At 40.5% G+C, this 12,206-nt stretch overlaps 1 non-coding gene across 1 annotated transcript; it reads left to right on the top strand.

The window, feature by feature from the left end:
* The first annotated feature begins 8,946 nt into the window (after positions 1-8,946).
* Positions 8,947-9,065, top strand: LOC133571165 (5S ribosomal RNA). Its single transcript, XR_009810321.1, has one exon. It is a non-coding gene; the product is annotated as a 5S ribosomal RNA (ribosomal RNA).
* Positions 9,066-12,206: the final 3,141 nt, after the last annotated feature.

Below are 12,206 nucleotides of genomic sequence, written 5' to 3'. Positions count from 1 at the left end.
TCGGCCTTGGTTGCTAGTCTTTAGCCCTGTCTGCTAACATCTTCAAAAGTGGTAAAACAAGTGGAACTTCTCCTCTCACTATGTCACAAATTATTATATTGTGTTTTATACTTTCGTGTGGTTTTACTGGTGTCCCAAATGGGTCTGGTCACCCCCACCCACGAGCTATGCTACTTCAAGATGCACAGTTTGACATATTTGATAATTTGACATTTCATCATCGTGACAGCTACAAAATAACCTCGGCCTTATCTCAGTTGAAGATTTCTGTGACTTTGGACAAAACCAAATGGCTGCATACTATGGTAGAGTCCATTCATTCTTATTGTTTCCTTGTTTTGAGAGATCACGTCAACATTACTGCATCCTCCCCTATTGTGAGAACTTACTTTCACAGATTAAAGACTGACTCAAAAGATGGTAACTTTAAGCGCAAATGTTTAGTTATATTATTGTTATTGCTCTCGGGAAATGTTGAGACTAATCCAGGCCCTGATACACCTACACAAGGTTTTCCACCTACAGATTTTAAAACTAGTCTTGGGATTATTCATATCAATGTTCGGAGTTTACTCCCTAAACTGGATATGATAAAGATCTGGATAAACTCAACAAATGCTGATATTGTAGTCTTATCTGAAACTTGGCTTAAACAATCTGTGCTTAATAAAGATATTTACATTCATGGCTATAATGTCTATCGTACTGACCGACAAAGAAAAGGTGGTGGAGTGGCCATATATATTAAGCAGAGGTTTGATGTTAAATTAGTGCTCTCTGAATCAGTAAGTAAAGAACTTGAACTGTTAGCACTTGAAATTGAATTAGCTAGAAATCACCACATTATGGTAGTGGGGTGTTATAGGCCTCCATCTGCCCCTAGTACAGGGGTCGGCAACCCGCGGATCCGGAGCCGCATGCGGCTCTTTGATCACTCTGATGCGGCTCAGCTCCTGATTTTCCTGGGAGACTTCCGGATTTCAGTGCCTCTCCCAGAAATCTCCCGGGACAAATATTTTCAGATTTTCACCCTAACAATTATAATAAGGGCTTGCCGTGATGGTACAGCATTTAACGCCCTCTACAACCTGTACTTACAGTGTGCCAGCCAAGCCACATGTTGTATTCAACTACTGCTTGCTTACATAAGTGACAGCAAGTCATACTTGGTCAACAGCCACACAGGTTACACTGACGGTGGCCGTATAAAACAACTTTAACACTCTTACTAATATGCGCCACACTGTGAACCAAAACCAAACAAGAATGACAAACACATTTCGGGAGAACATCCGCACCTTAACACAACATAAACACAACAGAACAAATACCCAGAATCCCATGCAGTCCTAACTCTTCCGGGCTACATTATACACCCCCGCTACCACCAAACCCCGCCCACCCCAACCTTGCTCTCCCCCAACCATCACCCCCCAAACCCCTCCGTGCGTCGGTTGAGGTGGGCGGGGTTTGGTGGTAGGGGGGGGGGGGGGGGGGGGGGGGGGTGTATAATGTAGCCCGGAAGAGTTAGGGCTGCAAAGGATTCTGGGTATTTGTTCTGTTGTGTTTATGTTGTGTTAAGGTGCGGATGTTCTCCCGAAATGTGTTTGTCATTCTTGTTTGGTGTGGGTTCACAGTGTGGCGCATTATTAGTAAGAGTGTTAAAGTTGTTTTACACGGCCGCCGTCAGTGTGACCTGTGTGGCTGTTAACCAAGTATGCATTGCTGTCATTTGTGTGAGTTAGCAGAAGCCTCATACATCCTGTGGCTGGGCCGGCACTCTGTTTGTACAGGTTGTAGAGGGCGTTAAATGCCGTGTCATCATGGCACGCTCGAGAGAATAGTTGCCCTGAAATTATTCGTGGTCTCCCGGAAAAATCGGGAGGGTTGGCAAGTATGACGCTGTCAAGCGCCATTCATATAAAACTCTCGGGCCGCAGTAACATTCAATTTTCATATTAAGGTGCGGGCCGCGTGTCTGAGACCCCTGGTTTATACATAGCACAAAGCAAAAAAAAAAACGTTGTATGTAGTGTTATTTCATTTTAAATTTCAACAGAGTTTTGTGGCTCCCATTATCTTCTTTAATTTGTGAAACTGGTCAAAATGGCTCTTTGAGTGGTAAAAGTTGCCGACCCCTGCCCTAGTAATTCCCTATCTACTCTTGTGAAGCTTCTGTCTCAACTGAAATACAATTAAATAGTGATTTGAACTGGGACTGGCTCACATTTGTGTCTGACTCTTTGAAAGCACAGTGTGAATCTCTAAATTTAACACAATTAATTAACTCAGCTACAAGACCTAATCCTAAATGCCCTCAAAAAGCTACACTCATTGACTTAATTCTAACAAATATGCCCTTTAAATGTGTTGTATCTGGTGTTTTCCCTAATGATGTGAGTGATCATTGTGTGATTGCAGTAGTGCGAGACACAAGGATTCCTAAAAGCAAGCCTCGTCTTCTTGAAAAACATAATATGAAATTATTTGAGACGCAAGCTTTTTTACATGACTTGCATCTTTTTAATTGGGATAGAATTGCTCTTTTTGATAATGTTGAACTGGCTTGGAAATATTTTCACAAAAACTGTTTGAGTATAGTGAACAAACATGCCCCTTTTAAAATGTAGGGTTAAAGGACGTGACAATCAGTGGTTTACATCGGACCTGTCAGATGTATTGCATGAGCGTAATGCTGCTTGGGCCAGGGTACGCAAGTCAGGGTTGGAAGCAGATTGGTTGAATTTTAGACAATTAAAAAATCAATTTACCTCTCTCCTTCGGAAAGTCAAATCAGAATTTTATTTCTCCACAACAACTGAAAACCTCAAACACCAAAAGAAGTTTTGGAAAATCATCAAATCTTTGTCCGCCTGCTGTAATTCAGTCAATCTCCCACCTAGTATACTTGTTGATGGTGTCAGAGTAAGTGACAGAAGAGAAATGGGTAGTCATTATAATAATCATTTTATTTCCTCTGGTTTTCTCTATAATTCTGACAACTTTACTGAAGTTCCGCTAACAAAAAGAACCGTTGAAAATACCCAAGTTTTTAACTTTACGCCTTTTACCACAACAGAGGTAATGAGTGCTCTAAAACAACTTAAACCTAGAAAACCAGCTGGCTCAGATAAGTTGGAGACGCTCTTCCTAAAGTTGGCAGCTGAAATTATAGCTGGACCACTGACTCACATTTTTAACCTTACTCTAATTTCAAATGAAATCCCCTTGGATTGGAAATCTGTCCTTGTAATCCTCCAATTAAAAGGAGGTGACCCTAGTAATCTAAATAATTACAGACCGATCTCTAAACTCTCTGTTCTGGCAAAAGTGCTTGAATCCCTTATCAGTGAACAGATAAAATAGTTTTTGGACACCAACTTTATTCTGTCACCATTTCAGTCAGGTTTTGGCAGAAATCACAGTACTGTTACTGCTGCTATGAAGTTTATAAATGATGTAACTGAAGCTCTTGACAAGAAGCAGTGCTGTCTGTCCCTCTTCATTGACTTTTCAAAGGCATTTGATACTGTTGATCATGTCATTTTAATCAAACGTCTTTCAGCTATTGGTTTTTCCCAGCAAGCAGTTGGATGGTTTGCAAATGACCTCACAAGCAGAACTCAGGCTGTTCAGATAGAGGGTTCCTTCTCGGACGTACTGCAAGTGAAAAAGGGTGTCCCTCAAGGTTCTGTGTTGGGCCCATTATTAATTAATAATTAATAATCTTGGACGGAATATTCCGAACTCAACTTTCCATTCCTACGCTGATGATACTGTCATATACTGCACAGCACCCACTCCTGCTGAGGCCTTTAAATATCTACAACAAGCATTTGACAGAGTACAAGAACAACTTTGCTATCTTCAACTGCTTTTAAATGCAGAGAAAACAAAGTGTATGTTCTTTACCACATCAAAAACTGTAAGATCAGCACTGTGTGAGAACATTTGAACAAGAAATGGGCTACAAAATTGTGTTAGTATCTGATTTTAAATATTTAGGATTTTTAATTAATGACCACTTGAGTTTTAAGGAACACATTCAGTGTGTTGTAAAAAAAAACTGAAACTTTTACTGGGATTTTATTATAGAAACAAGTCTTGCTTTTCTTTTATTGTGAAACAGAAATTGGTGGAAACAACCTTTTTACCTGTTATTGACAATGGAGATGTGTTGTACATGAATGCTACTGCTGGTTGTCTCCACAAGCTGGATAGTGTGTACCACGGGGCACTGACATTCATCACCAACTTACTCACCATTGTGTGTTATACTCAATGGTTAACTTACTCACCATTGTGTGTTATACTCAATGGTTAACTTACTCACCATTGTGTGTTATACTCAATGGTTAACTGGACATCTTTATGTGCGTGACGCCTCAATCATTGGTATGTGTTCATCTACAAAACCATTCTGGGTATCACCCCATCTTATCTGGCATGTCTTTTAACAAAGAAACAAGGAAGTCACAATCTGCGTTCAATGAATGTTCTGCAATTTGTCGTCCCCAAAGTAAGAACTGAACTGGGCAAGAAAGCATTTAGGTTTTCAGCAGTGAAGGCTTGGAATAACCTACAATCCAATATTCAACTTCAAACCCTTGTTACATGACATGAGTTTAAAGCTTCTGTGAAAGGATTGCAGTCTACCTTGTCTGTATGCACATGTGTTATGTCAGCAAGTTTTAATGTTGTACATTTTATGTTTTATGTGTTGTTTACTGTTTTTAATGTAACCTTGCTGCTGCCCTCTTGGCCAGGTTTCCCTTGGAAAAGAGATCTTTGATCTCAATGGGATTTTTACCTGATTAAATAAAGAAAGAAAAAAGAAGAAAAAAACAGCTGTTTATTTGAAGTCTTAAAGAAGTCAACTATGTGTGCAGTGCAAGGTGAAATGCAGTTATGTCATCTTCTTGTCAATAACACACACACATCAAACTTTTGCGTGTTGTTGCTTCCTTATTTGTCATTATTCAAAGCTGATGTTAATGTGTAGCAGCGGCAGCTGAACTCAATGTGACAACGTGTAATAGATACGTCAGTCAGCTGGAATTAAAAATACAAATAGTTGTGTCATTAGTCCAGAATCTTCACGGTCCTCATGGACGACATAATTAGGAACCAGTACTAAAAAAAATGGTACTTGGTATACATCCCTAATCTTCACCACTAAACCTTTGAAATATGCTGACATATGTGCTGCTAAAGGTAAATAAACAGTAGCCATATTGAATGTTTGCCTTCATTTGACCACGTGAGGTAAGGAGGACGGCCTCTAGGTCACATGGTTACACCCCAGCAATTACACTGTTGATGATTGATGAGCATTCATTATTAAATGGTGGTGTTAAAAAGCAAGTATATCTCCATCTTTAGTCATAAATACTACCTACTCAGTGGCCTAGTGGTTAGAGTGTCCGTCCTGAGATCGGTAGGTTGGGAGTTCAAATCCCGGCCGAGTCATACCAAAGACTATAAAAATGGGACCCATTACCTCCCTGCTTGGCACTCAGCATCAAGGGTTGGAATTGGGGGTTAAATCACCAAAATGATTCCCGGGCGCAGCCACCGCTGCTGCCCACTGCTCCCCTCACCTCCCAGGGGGTGATCAAGGGTGATGGGTCAAATGCAGAGAATAATTTCGCCACACCTAGTGTGTGTGTGTGACAATCATTGGTACTTTAACTTTTAACTTTAACTTTAAATGTGGCCCCCGGATGAACATGTGTCACAAACATTGTATTAGATGATATGTGGATGTTGTGCTTACTTGGACTGTGATGAAGCCGTGAGGACTCAGGTGCTTTGTCTTCATGCTCTTCAGTCTTCACAGAGACAACAGTCAGTGGAAACTTGCTGACATCATCCTCCTCCTGTCCTACAACACACTCTCCCTCCTCTTCCTCTTTCATGTGTGAGGGCTGTGGATCCTCCAAAGTGAAACTGTCCCCCTGCAGATGAGGGAGACATTCTTCTTGGTGTCCAATCAGCTGATGGATGTCTACAGGACACAAACAAAACACATTTTAACTCCTACATGCTAAATATTAAATCGTACATGAAATATAGGGCTGTGGCTATTGAAAATGTTATTAATCAAGTGTTCTACTGGAAATGTTTTCGATTAATCGAGTAACTGGATAAAATAGTGTTGCTTGGTTAAAGACATATTTAAGCGACTTTAAGACATTTCACTTAATAATGAACGGCCAATTGGTTTCAGATGGTATGAGATCAAGATGTCATCTTTAGATCAGGCTTTGTTTTTTCCACAATCACTGCCACATTAAAAAGTTAAAGTACCAATGATTGTCACACACACACTAGGTGTGGCCAGATTGTTCTCTGCATTTGACCCATTAACCTTGATCACCCCCTGGAAGGTGAGTGGAGCAGTGAGCAGCAGCGATGGCCGCGCCCGGGAATCATTTTTATGGTGATTTAACCCCCAATTCCAACCCTTGATGCTGAGTGCCATTTTTATAGTCTTTGGTATGACTCAGTCGGGGTTTGAACTCACAACCTACCCATCTCAGGACGGACACTCTAACCACTAGGCCACTGAGTAGGTGGATGTAGCAGGTGTTGTAGTAGGTTAATGGCTGCACCAATATGAAGGAAATAACAGGTCAGTATAGCTTTTACACACATAAATAACTTGTCAAACCTGCCAGCTAGCAGGCTAGGTTTACAGCGTCAGTTACCATGGTAACTGACTCTGACTTTGTCTTACCTCTCTTATTTTTGGAGGTCAAACTCTGGAGCTTCACATACTCAGGAGTTTGCACTTAACCTGCTCTCTGGAATATTCCCCCGGTGACTGTGTGAGTTTTGTGTAAACATGTTGATACACTTTGTTACAAACTGAGAGGAACATCAACCTCTCATAAATATTGTGTGTCTGAACATCCTCACATGACAATTCATCTTCCTATAGACAATCTATTGAAGAAAAGTGTTAATAATAAATATAAAGTTAGTAAAGATGTGAGAGTAAGAAGTAAACAAACCTGTTGTGTGTAACACAACTTGATGTTTTTCATGTTGTCGCTCCTTCTCCTCTTTTGTTGGACAAAGTTCCTCCTCGTACTCTGCTATGGTTCTTTCGCACATTTTCACACAATCACAACACTTTACACTCACACTTGATCTCTGCTTAGCGATGTGTTTTCATCTCTCTTTGTTAGCAGCTAACAAGCTAAGCTAACTAGCAAGCTAAGCTAGCTGGAGAAGTGCGCTCAGACTAATATACAAACAGTTATTATGACTCTATTTAATAGAGTGTAATAAAGGACATATATGTGTACATGGACGCACAGATTAAGAACACTGAACTGTGACGACTGCAATAACGTCTTCACCGTCAGACGCCATCTTGCTTTTACCTCGCCCTGTTTGGTTCGCGCGCAGTCTTGTCAGATCTCGCGAGAGAAACAATCAACCAGCTCTTTTCCAGATCTCGCGAGAGAAACAAGTAACCAGCCCCCCCCCAACCCCGGTACAACTATTTCAACATTCTGAAAATAAGAATAAACTTTTACATTTTCAAAACAAAGACATACAACTTATTTTGGTAAATAAACAGTAGCTTATATGGGTAGTATGGCCGTAAGCCGAAAGACGAGGTAAAACCAACCTTTTTAAATAGAACTCTTACAGACGGGATGGGAGACAATTGTTATTTATCTTAGAGCCTGGCGCGCATGCGTACACTAATGTGCTTTTTCTGGCTGTGTGATTGTCTTCCTTTGCTACGGCGGTCAAGTTGCTTTCACGGTGGATATTTGCCTCCGGAGCTCCAGCGGAAGCTCCCCCTCACTGTGCCCACACTGCTCTCTCATGCTGCGGGGAGATTGCAGGAGAGGTGCCGCTCTCAACACTACTTTATGCTTAGGGACCGTCAATACATTACTATTGTCTTGGAAGATGTATATCTGCTACATCAAAACACTGATTCATCTAAAAGGAGGTCAAATAAATAGTCCTACATTTTTAATATCGTTCCTGATTTTATCATTTAAATATTTTTTTTAATGTAAACAATAATTATTTGTTTTAAAAGTCTCCATGTCATCATGCAACTTAGTAACCAAATTCCACTTTACATTAGTCCTTTTATTTTAAAATAGGATCACTTTCATAGGTCATATGACCTAAAATCCCAAATTCACTTGATATTTGAAGTGTTTTTTCTATTGTGATTCACACTTTTTTGTTTTAAAATGTAAGTTTAATTGGATTTTATATAAATTTGTAATATTGAAAACCATGGTTTCATTTTTAGCTCCCGCAACAACTACGACTATCCAACATAAAACCAACTTGACTCTCATTTGGAGCTAATAAAAATGCTGCTAATTATCTGTATAAGATATATCACGCACATGATCTTTATTAAAAACCTTTTTTTATTTAATAAAACCCTATTTTAAAATAAAAAGTTGTGCGTTACACTAAAAGGTTAGCATGACTAATAAGTGGAATTAGGTTACTAAATTGTATGACATGGAGACTATTGGGAAAATATCCTTATTTTTTTATATAAAACATGGATATATATATGTTAGAATTATGAAATAATGGGCATGCACAATAAGGAGGTATGACTAATTATTTACCTTCTTTTAGATGAATCAGTGTTTTGATGTAGCAGATATACATTTTTCAAGACAATAGTGATTTATTGACGGTCCCTAAGCATAAAGTAGTGTTGAGAGCTGTGATGAGGTGGCATCTGAATGCAGCTGGGATAGGCTCCAGCACCCCCTGCCACCCCAAAAGAGACAAGCGGTAGACAATGGATGGAGAGCTGCACCTCACACAGCCAGAAAAAGCACATTAGTGTACGCATGCGCGCCAGGCTCTAAGATAAATAATAATTGTCTCTCACCCCGTCTGTAAGAGTTACATTTAAAAAGGTTGTTTTTACCTCGTCTTTCGGCTTACGGCCATACTACCCTGAACACGCCCGATCTCGTTCGATCTCGGAAGCTAAGCAGGGTCGGGCCTGGTTAGTACTTGGATGGGAGACCGCCTGGGAATACCAGGTGCTGTAAGCTTTTACACTCACGCCAGAGGGCGCTGTTTCTCACTTCTTGCAAAAAAAACCTATCGTTTTTATTTCACTTTCAGTTTTACAAAAACACATGTCATTTTATAAATTCACCAGTCACGGATAGTCCGTCAATATGTTGAACACCAGTTTGACTGTTACTGCAATATAACAATACAACAATGTATCATAATTAATACACAATATGAGAATGTGTGCTGTATAAATGAATTACTTAATTTAATTAGAACACAACAGGAGCAGTAAATATGCAGGGATTACCTGAACTGATGTGTTGTGTTAATTTAGCAATATTAAAGGTGTCATATGTAGAATTTGCATGTCAAGTGATCATTAAATGTCCCTGATATGTCAAAAGGCGTTAATAAATCATGTTCTATAACTGATAACAGTACAACCTGTCAGCACTCTCTTCAGACTGAGAAAGCTGTCCACTCACATTTTGTAATGCCAAGCTAAATGCTAACCTAGCCTTACTAGGCCTCAGTAAGCTAATTTTTGCTAACCTAGCTCAATGCTAAACTAATCCTATGCTAATCTAATTTATGTTAACCTATGCTATGCTAACAGTGACACACCTCTCCGGCCCACGTCTAACGTGCAGCACGTCACAACGACACACCTCTTATCTCAAAATGTTTCCTAACAGAGCCGCCTCTTCTTCTTACTGCGTCACACGTGCACAAAAAAATCAACAACGAGCGAGCCTTTTTTGTGTAATCAAAATCTCAGACACTTTTTTTTACAAAACTATAATATCACACAGTCACAATCAGACTCACACAGACAAAAACAACCTCAACAGTCAACTATTTTTCTCACCCAGAAGCACAGCTGTATTATATCAGAACCTAATAATAATAAACAACATTTATTATTCACTCTGAGCTGGACGAAATGGCTCGGGAGAGAGAAGTCTGGGCTTCTGCCCCCGCGACCCGACCTCTGATAAGCGGAAGAAGATACATGGATGGATGGATTCACTCATATGATTTCCGAACATAATTTGTCTATCTTCTCATACACACACACATTTTGGACAATTTCCAGACCTTTACAGATTAGCAGGGATGTGAGGGGATGCGGGTGTGTGTGGGAGTCGTTGTGTCGTTGGCGAACTGACACACACCGAGATCTGCCGCTGGGGAAGCTGTTACTGACTGACTCATGATTCGCCGACCTGCACACAGAACTGCTGCTGCAGAAGTGATTCAGGTTCACGTACTGAACTGTGCTGACTGTGTCACTCACTGCCTGGTGTACTGCATGCACAGAGCTGTGTAGGGACTCGCGTTCACCCTATTTGCTGCTTCTCCCGCGAATGTCTGCACTGTACTGTACTACGCACGCCCCGCCCCCTCCTATTTTTATTTTTTATTTTTTTGGGGGGGGGGATTCGGTGAACAAATTTTTTGAACGACTCAATTAAAGGAACTGATTCTAGTGATTCAGTACAGTCAAAAGAACTGCCGATCCCATCACTTGTACTTGCCGACCCTCCCGATTTTCCCAGGAGACTTCAGAATTTCAGTGCCACTCCCAGAAATCTCCTGGAGTATATATTCTCCGATCTTTTTTATTATTTATTTTCACCCTAACAACAAAAATAAGGGCGTGCATACAAAATGTGAATAAACTAGCACGCAGTTTGTACAGGTGGGAGAGAGTGTGAAATGCTGTGCCATCACGGCAAGCCCTTATTATTGTTGCTTGGGTGAAAATCAGCGGACGTTGGAGAGAATAGTAGCCCTGAATTTCGGGAGTCTCCCGGAAAAATCGGGAGGGTTGGCAAGTATGACGCTGTCAAGTGCCGTCCATATAAAACTTGCGGGCCGCACTAACATTACATTTTCATATGAAGGTGCAGACCGCCTGTCTGAGACCCCTGGTTTATACATAGCACAAAGCAAAAAAAAACTTTGTACGCAGTGTTATTTCATTTTAAATTTCAAAAGAGTTTTGTGGCTCCCATTGTTTTCTTTAATTTGTGAAACTGGTCAAAATGGCTCTTTGAGTGGTAAAGGTTGCCGACCCCTGGTCTAACTGCAGCACACTAATCAGAACGTCGTGACAAACATCAGCTCAGTCGATCTCTTTTACCGGAGTCACTGAAAAGGTCACTTAAAATGAGGCCTTTTCACCGCTGCAGTTCCACAAAGACAGATGCGTCGCACATTCACAAACTTTCAACAATTTTTTATAGTCAAATATACCACCGGTTAGTTCAAAAGGCCTTCACTTTAGCTGTATCCAAACTGTGCTAATCTGGTGTACTTGCAGAAGAAGGCCCCCTCTGCCGACAACGCCAGAGGGGGGAAGAAGTTAAAAAATGTATTTGCCTCAAATCGTTTGTGCTTGACACTCCTGAACCACCACAATTCTATTAACAGTTCCCCTTATTGTTGTCATGTCTGTGTGATCATGTTTTGTTTTAGTCATGTTTTGTTTTGTTTGGTTGTTGGACTCTTCAGTTTCTGTTTACGCTCCATTGTGTTTGTTTCCATGCCAACCCTTTAGTTTTCACCTGTCTCACGTTTTGCACTCACGCACCTGTCACTAATCATGTCTGTATTATTTAAGCCCATTGTCAGCCTGGAAACATCACACTATTGACACACTCCTGACACTCTGTTTCATGTTCATAGTCCACGCTGCCCTGTTCACATCACAGTAAGTGTTTATTTGTTTTATGTCCATAGTTTCTGCCTTTGTGCAAGTTTTGTTTTCTTAGCCAAGTTTATCTCCGCCTTGAACACGCTTTTTGTTTACACTTTATTAGTATAATTAAAATATGTATTCACCTTCACGCCGTGTCCGGTCCAAATCCTTTGCACCATGGGAAAACAAACCACGCCAAAGTCCACGTATTGACAATTGTTACAACAAGAAATCACAAGTTTTCAAACAAACACACAGACAATATAATCACATATATAACAACCCAATCCAACCATAACATACCCCATTCCAGGTTGTTTTTGGAGAACCTGGCTAGACCTATCTGTTATCAAAAACAGGTTCATCATTTAGTCTTACCAGTCCCGACCATCTCAGACAGACAGCGTTTACACATTAAGGGAAATTGCTTAACTTTAGATGCGCACATGCAACTCTGTCTGCCTTGAGA

This window comes from Nerophis lumbriciformis, linkage group LG28 (genome assembly GCF_033978685.3).
Source record: "Nerophis lumbriciformis linkage group LG28, RoL_Nlum_v2.1, whole genome shotgun sequence".
Classification (NCBI taxonomy): Eukaryota; Metazoa; Chordata; class Actinopteri; order Syngnathiformes; family Syngnathidae; genus Nerophis; species Nerophis lumbriciformis.
The sequence above is the reverse complement of the archived record's forward strand: the minus strand, read 5'-3'. Positions and strand labels throughout refer to the sequence as shown.